Source organism: Mytilus californianus, unplaced genomic scaffold (genome assembly GCF_021869535.1).
Source record: "Mytilus californianus isolate M0D057914Y unplaced genomic scaffold, xbMytCali1.0.p SCAF_14, whole genome shotgun sequence".
Lineage (NCBI taxonomy): Eukaryota > Metazoa > Mollusca > Bivalvia > Mytilida > Mytilidae > Mytilus > Mytilus californianus.
The window spans coordinates 23,788,305-23,800,840 of NW_026262626.1; the positions used below are offsets into that span (position 1 = coordinate 23,788,305).

The following is a 12,536-nucleotide window of genomic DNA, read 5'->3' on the forward strand; positions in this document are numbered from 1 at the left end:
TCAGCAAACTAAGTTGGTTAGCTTGTGTTTGGTTACAACGAGCCTTCCTAACGGTATTATCGTTTTAATCAATTAATTGAGGAAAAAAAGGCAAGGTTGAGTTCTTACAAAAATAGTTTCACCTCGTGTTTAGTCTTCTTTTTATTTATCCTGCATTTGATGAAAGTAAGATCCAATATCACGAGTAAATGCAGTAAACACCGGGTATTAAAAATTATTGTAAAGTAACTAATTTTATTGATTTATTTAGAGCTGTAGCACAGGGGACTTTTTGAATATACCACTAGCTTCTTATAATATATGATAATCGATCTCATCAACAAATAGGCGTTAAATAAACACGAGAAGTATTTTTACTAAAATTGAAGGACATCTATTTTAGGTTGTTCCCTTTTAACTGTCTCTTAAATATTGAAGTGCGATATGAATGAACTGGGTTGAAATTCGTTGTGAATTTGCATTTTTCACATTAATGCACATCCATGTCTTTCATTTAAATTGTGAAATGAATGAGTCAATCGTTTATTCATCAAGCAGTGAATCAGAATAGTGACTTAAGGCATTATTTGTATTGACTGACATGACAATGACTATGAACAGTGAATTCATCATTGATTGTGTTGTCCTAATTGTGAATTGAATATCAATATTTATTTGGATTCATGATACCAGTAAATGACTAAAATTTACTCTTGTTATTATGAAAGTATTTATCAATTATCCTGTATAATTAAATAATATTTATATTTCAGTATAAAAACAGTTTAATTATTGTATAAAATTAATGTCAAAGCTTTGTGGATCATTGAACCTACAATTTTTTTTTAAAAATGATTTTTTTTTACTACATGTACTATGCTCCATAAAATGGAATTTTGTTTTATCAGATTGGCACACAGGTTTTACTAACATTTTTTAGTGTGGAGTTATGTTTCTTTCACCCAGTTGGCTCTTCTCTCACTAATTGTTGATCATCTTTATACAATTCATAAAACAATGTTTAATGAATGAAATATATGTTTTTGTTTTTCTTGTCTGTTATTGATATGCCCCAAGGACTCTTTAATTGGAAAATTAACTGATTTAACTTGGTAATGAACTAAACAAACTAAATAGCAACTAAGAAAAAATCTTATTTTTTTAACAATTTTTTTTTTTTATTTCGGTATTACTTTATATTTCATTTTTAGTGTTAATATAGAAATATTGAAATTATCGTTTTACAAATAGAATGTTAAGATGTCTATGGTGACATCTAACGTTACTGGCACCAAAATAATGTCTGATATCATTCTATGCTTTATCTTACTATATTGATATTCGTTAACGATATTTCAACAATGTTTTGATCGTTAGTCCTGTGGCGTTGCTCATTCCCACCAATGTTTTACTGTTTTAGTACGTGAATTTATGCCTTTTAGTTTGGTGCTCTCAAATGTTGTAGGTGTTTTACTTTTCACTCCTTCGACCGCTTCGGTGTGCTTGCCTCTAATCTAGTATGGCAGATTGTAGTTTTAATCTCCGACCCGGTCAAACCCTCATGGTTCTCCGCGGCATTATGGAGTAAGAGTGAAGACTGCTCGGCTAAGAGTCGGAATAATTTGTCGGGCTGATGTGCCATAGATATAAGAAGATATGATATGAGTGCCAATGAGACAACTCTCCATCCAAGTCACAATTTGTAGAAGTAAACCATCATAGGTCAAAGCATGGCCTTCAACACGGAGCCTAAGCTCAGACCGAACAGCAAGATATAAAGGACCCCAAAAATTACTAGTGTAAAACCATTCAAACAGGAAAACCAACGGTCTAATCTATATAAAAAACGAGAAACGAGAAACACTCATGAACCACATCAACAAACGACAACCACTGAAAACAGGTTCCTGACCTAGGACAGTTGCAAACAATTGCAGCGGGTTCATGTCTTCTTCTCGTCCTATTTATGCGTTTTATTAGCCATCCATCATCACCATCATCATCAAACTAACTCCGTTGGCATGTAGTTCCTGGTGAGTCATAACGAAAAAGTAAATGTGTGTTTCTTTTTACAATATATGGTAGGTATGTATGTATAGTTTTTTCATATTAAGCATATCGGAATATATGCAATTTTGAGATTTATACGAAAAGTGTCGATAAAAACTTCAGGGTAGTCATTTTTAAGCCAAAAGAAACTAGGGTAGGTAGAGAAACATTATATACAAGTATTAGTAAAAATAATTTTATTTCGGTCCGATATATATTCCAGATATAGATTCCGTGCAGATATACGTTTTTATCATTTAGTCTGGTCACTGCGTTATTCCAGATATACAGATGAACTGCATAGTAAAATCGGATCTGAAGCGGTTATGATCTTTGGGCCAACCGAAAATGTTTCTTACAGATATGAAATTATCGTGATCGTTCATATTTTCATAGTTTTTTTAAACAGTAAACTGAATGACTTCTGTTTGGTTAACCTTGAGCATGTTGAGGAACAGATATTTCATGCATATACAGGACCATAATAGACACTGAATTATATAGCTAAGTTTCTATGAAAAAGATCGAACGTGCTGACAGCCGTACTTTTACAATATAACTGAGCGGGGATTTTGGTTGTGGCGTTACCTATGTTCTAAGTAGGAGTACGCAGATGTTGATTACTGAACCTATACATAGCTTAGCCGCTAAACAGATCTAGATAGGTAAAATAATTCATGCAATCTAGAAAATCCGAAATGTCCGTACGTTCTTTCGTCCTTCTGTCCCACTATATCCGCAACTGCTCCGGAACCGCTTTTCAGAATGTTATAAAACTAACAAAGAACTTACTCTTGTGGCATATTGCTGCAACTCCTTTTTCATTTTTCCATTTGAATGACAGGGATTATTATTGTGTGAGCCTTGCTTGCAGTACCTCTACGGTAGTTGTTTTTTGTTTTTTTTATTTGTTTTTATTTTGATAATAATGTCTAATTCATATAACATAATTAAATAGTGTTTATAATTCATCTTGTGTATACAATACAGTGATCAAATTTCACACCGAAAACTACAAAGTAGCAACAAAAAATTAAATGATTTATTGAAATGTGCCATACAAATGATACAATTAGAACCAAATCAAAACAAAATTTATTAAAATTGACAAAGTTTATAGTCATTGAATTGGAAATTCCAAATGAATAAAAGCATAGAAAGCAACAGACAAAATAATTGCACAAAAACAATTACACTAAGATATGAGAGCATGTAAAGTATGATAGTTCACTTGAATGTTACATCGAAAAGAAACGCATGTCCACCTTGGTTTGCAACTAGCAGCTGGTTATTTTCTCGGTTATAATGTAAAACTTGAGGATAATCAAGTCCATCTGCAGACGATAATATAACTTTGCTTTGTTTTCCATCCGGCGAGATAACAACAACAGTTGAACATTCGTTTCCAACTACATAAATGTTGCCATATTTATCCACAAAGATACCCAGCGGAAAAGACAAAATACTTTCATCTTCAAATATCCACTTGACGTTCCCCTCCAGATTGCTGCACGTCACAGTGTTCTTCGATTTGTTTTTGAAGTAAATGTAGTTGCCGAATATAGCTATATAAGCACATCCACACATTGGCTTATAAACAACCTCACAAATCGATCCATCTATCATGCTTACTCGCATCAAGCCGTTCTTCCTTGCACTAAAATACAGCCAATCGCCACTCACAGTTATTCCATCATTTGATACATCAACGTCTATGATTTTCTTAGTTTTCCTTTCTAGTAGGTCCCTAAGTATGATTCTACCACCTTCATAGCCAGTGGTGATAGCAAATAAACTTCCGTCTATCTGTTCTACATCAAATGTTTGAAATTCGAATGTAATCTTGTACGGTTTTGATCTTTCAGTTGTAAGAACATAAACCTTCTTATCTTCATAACTCGAAAAAAATCATTTTACCATTTGAAAACAGGGAACATCCAGTTATGTGATTGCCTTTCGTAGAAACAGTTTTCTTTGATTTAAGTTCTATTTTGTCTAAAAATATAGGCGACCGTGCCATAACCATTATCTGAGCTTCTTTGTCTTTTCTCCTAGCAATAGTTATGCCACTAGATTTGGACTCGACAACAATATTGCCGAACGTTGCTAAACTTGATTGAAAATTCTGAACGCCAGAGCTTATCTTCCATGACAGAGAAGCATGATTTAATTCTTCGTTCTTCACTAATGTTTGAATGAATTTATCTTTTTCTTCTACGTCATGTTCTATTTGTTTAAGGACCAAGAATGCCTGAAGGTCTGATGCATGTTGTTTTATTTTCGAAATGTTATGTTGGTATTCAGTGACGTCCTTTTCCGTTTGTTGTAGTGATGTTAACAATTTCTGTATAAGTTTGCTTTCCGATTCCTCTGTTTCCCTCAGTTCACTCAAAATATCTTCTTGGAGTTTGTCAAGATAGCTCACAATCTTTAATGTTGTCATTTTTATTTCAGACTCGACTTTTTCTCTTGTTTTCTTAATTGCGGTCAGATTCTCTTCACGATCTTTTTTTGAATTCTTTTAATATTTTCGGAAATTTCTGCCAATGTGTGTTCGATATCCACGAACGCAGTTGATGATTTAACATCTTTTATAACATCGTCAATATCAACAAATTCTTTGCACTCGTTGTGAGTCTCCACAATGCACTTTTTACAACATGGACAATCATGTTGATTACAGTATATTTGAATTTTTTCATTGTGGTCTTTGCATCTTTGTGTTATTTCTAAAATTGTTGATGGTAATTTGTTGTATTCATCGAGAGAAACTGTACTATGTTCCCTTGTTGCCTTGGAGATGCTGTGATGTTCAGTGCACTCATGACATAGGCCTTCGTCACACTCGGAACACCAAAATACTGATGGTTTAGTTATATGGCGAAAATCACATGTGCCACATATAGTCCAATTAGTCGCCATTACTCTAAAACAAATAAATATTGAATATCGCATAAATTATACAAAATGATATGTATGCACAATATGAAATACTGATATAGTATGAAAAAAATATGGCGAACAAACTTACTAAATATACATTGAAAACCCAAACAGCTACACATTCCGATCCGAAACCCCCGGAGCGATCCGAATGCCGAGGAGCCATTACACTTTGTTTTGGTCAATTTGTAAGTGAAGTCTGCATCCAGGTTTTACTCACCTACCGTGTTATGGTCTCGTGTAAATGCTCCTCGGGATTTGGATACCACCGCGGATTCGGATCTGGATACCCGATGTGACCTTAGGAACAGAAGCTTTTATTCACCCTCAAACTTAACATAAAATTCTGCGGTTTGTGAGAATGTTGGCCGAGGTCACACACCATTAAACTCTGTCATGACACATATCCTTTATATCAGTACCATAGTAAAGTTTTGAAAGAGAAAAACAATGTTTATGTTGTTCACATTACGTTCCTACGATATAAACAACTGAGTAGCAAGCCATTTTCAAAACATATTTTAAAATTAAGATATATTAAATATATATTACGTTATTTTCTCATATACAAATATAGTAACATACACATGTTTAGTATATATTTGAAAATGAACTGAATTGTACTAAATCAAATAAATCTATCTATAACTAAGACTAATAACCTCCAAATATATATATAACATATCAATGATATTTCATGTCAACACAAAAGGGCTGACTACTTTGCTGGTGGTACCCTCGTGAACGAAACGCCCAACAGCAGTTACATTGACCCAGTGGTTGTAAAAACTCACCTATAAATTGGGCACGCTATTCGCGCGTTTCGTCTACATAAGACTTATCAGTGGCGCTCGATAAGAACAGTCAAAAGGCCAAAATCAAATACGAAGGTAAAGAGTATTTAGATCGAAAATTCATCGGCGATTATTGACCTCTTGATAGAGATCACGTGTCTCTATCACTTTAATACCATGCCCAAGTAATTTTCGGGAAATCATATGCTACTTGCAAAGGAGCTTGGGGCAACGGGCGAGGTTTTACCTACCCCTTTTTTGCAAAATAATAAAAAATAAATTTTTCCTTTTCACTTTCAGAAATTTGTCCCCACCCCCGACTTTACACTCTACTCTTATGCCACTGTACAATCAGGGGTACTTCTTATATAAGTGATTTCGGAATTAAAATTGAAAAATTAGACACAGACTTTTAAACATCACTGAAACAATTAATTTGAGAGGCACCAATATAAACACTTAAGATAGTCATGTGTAAGTGGTTATTACATTTTTCTGATATTTTCCCACAAGCTTGATCTTTTTATTAGTTAAAAGACAAGGATTCCGTTGAAAAAACAACTACTGATTGTCACTTGTTTTCATTTTGTAAAAATGCATTCAGTTATTTTCCATTGTGATTTTCCAAAAACTCGTTTACAGGATGGCAATGAGGACAGGAAATGCACTGTTAAATGATTAATACTCGTTACGCACATTATCTTCACACAACACACACATTGCACTTACTGTCAAAATACAATCAAAAACTTATTTAGACCGTTAAGTAAATAATAGCATCGATTGTTTCTTAATTTAAAACGAGGCATAAGATAACAGATGCAGGTCTGTGTACACTGATAAAATATAATTGTGTACAATGTCCTATATAAAATCAAGTACACACGGTAAATACATACGTTTTTATGTACGTAACTTTTGCAAAATGACTTCCAAGCAATCAACATACCTGTATATCAAAGACTAATATTACGCTGTACCAATGTAACAATTATTCTAATCCTAAAATATGCATATCGTTAATCAACGATAAATGATGTACCATTAAAACATCTGCACTCATAAATATTGTGTAGTTCATCTGTTTTTAAAATTGCTGACGTATATTAATTCCATAGTAGGAATACGCGGTTAAATTCAAATATTTCTTGTTGTTCAATGGCCGATATGTATGATGCATAACCAGTACATGAACGACGGGTCAATAGTTGTGATGCTAACCAGTGCTGGTAGACAGTACTGCAGATTATTTGAACCGAAGGAATATACCTAAATTTTAAACATAATCAAGGCAACGCAAATTTGTTTTTGTGAGGGTATATTATTTTTTAATTGTCGATTCTTCATTTCGTAAACAAATATTTTTTTAAGAACGAAAGTGATAAATAGTTTGTTTCCGTTGAAGCTTCAAACAAAAAATAAAACAAATTTGAGATTGAAACAAATTTTATATCTAATTAAAAAGCATTTGTCCAGAGAAAAAAAAACATGCCCCCTCCCCAACAAAATATGCATGCTCGGTACCTAATAATTTAATTGAAAGAAATCATTTCCCAAATATATGTCATTGGTGGTAGAAAAGGTAAAAAGTGGTACCAATGAGTACAATACAAGATTTAGAAAAAGATCAGATGTTTCATAGTTGTTTAAATATAATCTAACATGAACATTTTATTGCCGGTTCCATTCAAATATTTACTCTTGTTTGTAGTACATTTTTCTGATTTTTGACTCTTTTTATAAACTAAATGCTCATTTTTCGACCCATCATTTATATTCAGCAAGCAGAATCAGATGATCAAGTTCGTTGTTTTCTCAAATTGGTTGTGTGTTTGTGTGTATGTGTGGGAGGGGGGGTGCTATATCTCTGTAATAATGTTAGTTTTTTTGGCAGTCACTGTGGAAGACAGTGGTATATTGCATAATGAGAATCACAGTTTGTAACAAAATGATGTATATGCATAAGTATAACTGTTTATACAAATCTGCTTTAACTATATGCATTTAGTATAAAATATATGAATTTGTGAATTGTTTTCAGAGATTGCCAGCTAACCCTTGAATAGAACGAAGAATTTTTTGATAGACACATTTTATTCACAATACGCCATTTGAAAAACTAATACTCTTAGTTAAGACGAGGTTTCTATTTTATGAATTTCGACATGGTTTGCAAACAGTCTACCCCTATCTCACCATTACCACTCCATGGTGTTATTTCACCACATATACAGTTAAACCTCGATCAGCCAAAGTCGAATGGAAGGGATATTACTAATTAACTCATCAAAGATCGTCAGCTGCATCAGATATTTTTAATCCCGGGTCTTTTTGCAATTTACTTTACGGTATGGGGTTTGCTAATTTTTTAAGACCGCATGTAAGTCAAAAAACCTGTTACGATTCAAATAACTGTGCTTTTGTATTTTTTTGTTTTGTTTTTTCATATATATTATAATCCTATTTGAAACTTAATTGTGAATGCGCTTTTGTACAGTATCAGCATTGTTTAATTCTGACGCACCCTACTTATAGATACAAAATCTTATAAGTAGGAGTTACAGTCTTCATATTTCATTCATTAAAGATTCGCTTAAATGCTTAAACAAACCACTTACACATGTAACATATATATATACCACAAGTAGATATATGCGGTGACTATACCGATAAATTGTTCATAAAAAAAATCATTTGTAGATATGTAAAGAGAAATCCTCACCGGCAATTCTACGTTTAATTGTTCTGGTACTATGACCCTAAAGCTTTAAAATTTATAGCATCGTAAACTGATAAAGGAAATCCATTTGTTCATGTTTTTTTAAGTTGTTTTTTTGCATTTTTAGATATGATAAACACGTCTTCATATACCTGAGGGTATATATATTCCGGAACACATTGTCCCATTAGTTTTAATTGAAAAATGTCTTGAATATTGCTAATGTTTTCCTCTCCGGTTACGGTGTTTGATTGTTAATCGCCTCTGTATTTAGTACAAAATTATAAGCTAGGTATGTTTGATGAGGTTTTTTTTAATACACAATTGATCTAAATAGATATTACTAAAGAGAATTAATTGGTAATTAGAATATGCTGGAAATTAAAACAAATGTATACGTTGATAGAACATGATTTCAAACTAAACTTACAGAACAATAAAATATAAAATAATCGGAGTGTAATAAATGCATGGCAATCTTCGTTTGAATTCAACATAACAACTTGGTCTAAGTTAGATATCATAATAATCAACTTAACATGCACGTGTAAGATTCGTTTTGTTCAGGCTTTTTGGTGCTGTATTATTTATTCTCTCTCTCTCTCTCTCTCTCTCTCTCTCTCTCTCTCTCTCTCTCTCTCTCTGGTACATGTGGTGATGTAAATACAATTTCCTCCAAAAACCATGGATCTAATCGCTTAACATAAGTCATTGTGTTCATGTACAACTTTAGCTCCGGGTCAAGTCTTGATTGGTCAACAGTTTCCAAAGGTATAAGAATTATTTTCGAATATGTCTCTGAAAATATTGTGATGGGCTGTTTGAAATTTGTATCGACACCATTTAATGTCTAAGAAATTGTTTGAAATAAACATGATGATTTTCTAAATATTGTTTAACATTTCACAGTGGTATCATACTTTAACTTTGTATTTAGTTTTGACCTAAGTTATTTATAAAATCCCTTATAATTTTTATTAACTATGTATTTGCATTCAAGTATCACAGATCACAGTTATTTGTTCATTGTGTGTTAATTTACGTTTTTTGATTGAGTTTAGCCTTCCAATTGATATTTTACAGTGTGTCTTTCTATGTTGTGATGTTATACTATTGTTTCAGAAAAAGGGAGAAGGTTTGGTACCATTAAAACGTTTAATCCCGCTGCAAATGTTTGCACCTGTCCTAAGTCAGGAATCTGATGTACAGTAGTTGTCGTCTGTTTATGTAGTTCATACATGTTTCTTGTTTCTCGTTTTTATATAGATTAGACCGTTGGTTTTCCCGTTTGAATGGTTTTAAACTAGTAATTTTTGGGGCCCTTTATAGCTTGCTGTTCGATGTGAGCCAATGCTCCGTGTTAAAGGCCGTACCTTGACCTATAATGGTTTACTTTTATAAATTGTTACTTGGATGGAGAGTTGTCTCATTGGCACTCATACCACATCTTCCTATATCTAATGATTGTTCTCTAGCTCTTTTTAACCGATTTACTCATTGTTTCTGTTATACATACATCAACTGGTAAATCAGGAAAATGTGAACAAAACTCCGTTTGTTTCTAATCTTGGTATAAGTTTATTCATGACGCTTCCTTCGTCTTTATGATTATATGAAACAAAAGCATCGTACTATTTATTTTCATCACGTTTTTGTCGCCAAGTAACCGTACTCCAATTTCTGGCATATGTCGTGTACATGTTATTATTTTGTACAAACCATTACTTGTACAAAACTTATGTACCAGTAATTACTTGTACGATGCCACCGTACAAGTTATTACTTGTACAAAAAATAATTGATCTAATATATTTGAGTTATATTTGTTTCTAACTTCTGTATTTTTTAATGTTTTATTAAAAAACTCCTTTCTTTGTGTATTTTATTTTGTTGTTTTTTTTTCTGGTCATTTGTCGGGCTATTTATTTCTTTTATTATTGATTTTAAAATGTTAGAAGGTTACAGACGAACATAAATCATGACATAAAGTTGCATATATGCTATCATTTATTGGAAACTCAAGGAAAGGTCAAGCATAAAAGATCAAATAAACTATTTGTTTGCACAAGACCTGGTTTAATGACATCTTGAACAACACAATAAGTTCAATCATTTGCATTTACATTTGCATGTCTTACAGCCTACACCCCGACAGCTGCAGTGAACATGGCCTCGCTTACCACTTAAAAGAAAGCAAGTGTACTGCTTTTCTGACATTAACCTCAGTGTTTTCAAGTATGTCCAATATTATTGTCAAATCCTTTCTCTGAATCTTTTCTATTTGATTTCGACTCATTAAACCAATCATCATTCAAACTTTTGTTCCTATTTTGTATCCATTTTCTGTAAAAATCAGCACAACACCTTTGATATTTCTACAGTCCATCGGACCTCGGTCTACTCTTTGCACTGGTATTGTAACATTGTCTCCAATTTCTAACTATTTTAATCTTCTTTTGAAAGAAGACAAAATCTAATCGGCCTGTATGTGTTGGCCAAACAGCGCTCGTTGTCCTGAAAGTATTATTTTTAAGTTCGTGTCTGTAACAAAACCAGTGTCAATACTTGTACCATTTGCAACATTGGTTTCCGTGTTTGTGTCCATATTGGTTTCGGTATCAGTGTGTGTCTCTACATCGGTGTCGGTATCAGTATTTGTGTGCAGATCGATTTCCGTTTCAGCGTGTGTGCCAGTTTCAATACTTGTACCATTTGCAACATTGGTTTCCGTGTTTGAGTCCATATTTGTTTCGGTATCATTGTTTGTCACCACATCGGTTTCGGTATCATTGTTTGTCACCACATCGGTTTCGGTATCATTGTTTGTCACCACATCGGTTTCGGTATCAGTGTTTGTGTCCAGATCGGTTTCCGTTTCAGCGTGTGTGTCAGTTTCATCGTCGGTTTCGGTCTCAATGTTTGTTCTGACAAGTTGTCATTAGTAGCTGTTGTCAATGAAATTAAATCTTCTTCAGTTTCTATAGTGTCAAGTAACTCTTTTGGAAGGGGTCACATATGTTTAAAATAAAAGGTACTCACATGTGAAAAGTGTATACCTTTAGGCTTTGTAATGAATTATTTGTTTAAAGGGAAACTATTTGTTGTTAACATCAAATAGGCCTAGGTAGAATAATGATTTGTACAAGTTACTATCTTTTTCTCAATACAAATTGTACTAATAGTTAATTGTACAAGTAATAACTTAGTAATAACTTGAACAAAATGTTTTACAAGTAATAACTTGTACAAAATGATAACATGTTCACGACAACTACTAATAATCGTCGCTTAATAGAAACTATTAGCACAGTCGTGACTGATATTAATAGAATACTGAACAATGGAACAAACAACTGTATTTGAGTGTTATTTTTAACTTCAGTATTTGTTTTGAACTGTTCTGTTAAGATAGATGACAGATTGGTTAGGGCATGCTGAGAAATAATCTAATCCTACTATATGTAGTTTAGAACCCTCCGGACCACTTGAGATCACCCAAGTTTTGGTTGGGTTCGTGATGCTTATTATTTAGTTTCTATTTTGTTTTTTGTGTACAGTTGTTTGTCCGTTGTTCTTTTTCTTTTATAGCCAAGGCGTTGTCCGTTACTTGAGTTTGAATGTCCCTTTGGTATCTGTCATCTCACTTTTAGAACCGACAATTTAGTTAATATTCCGTGAAATGTTAATAAAACAATACATATCATAATGGTCTTTAATTCTATCTGCTAATTCAAAGGTGATACTTTAATTGTATGTAAAATAGAACAATCACAGGCCCATGGATTGTTAGATAAACTTAATTCCATTACTTCATATAGAGAATCGACAAAACAGATTTGTAGAGAAGCAAGCTTGTTATTTGCAAGTTGCAAAACTTAAATGTATGTTTATGTATATAGTAAATGATATTGTGCTCTAAATCAAGAACTTGCAATGATTCCATTTTATTAAAGTACAACAGTGTCTATACTTCGCAATCAAGTTGAAATTAAATGCAGTTTCTTCAGGTTTTTGTGTTGACAAATATGTGAGGATCAATGTATATAATGTCA

At 32.9% G+C, this 12,536-nt stretch overlaps 1 long non-coding RNA gene across 1 annotated transcript; it reads right to left on the reverse strand.

Annotated features, from left to right (window-relative positions):
- Positions 1–3,056: 3,056 nt before the first annotated feature.
- Positions 3,057–6,837, reverse strand: LOC127724441 (uncharacterized). Its single transcript, XR_007992510.1, has 2 exons — positions 6,715–6,837; positions 3,057–4,954 (listed from the first exon to the last, which is right to left on the reverse strand). It is a non-coding gene; the product is annotated as an uncharacterized LOC127724441 (long non-coding RNA).
- Between the last annotated feature and the right edge of the window lie 5,699 nt (positions 6,838–12,536).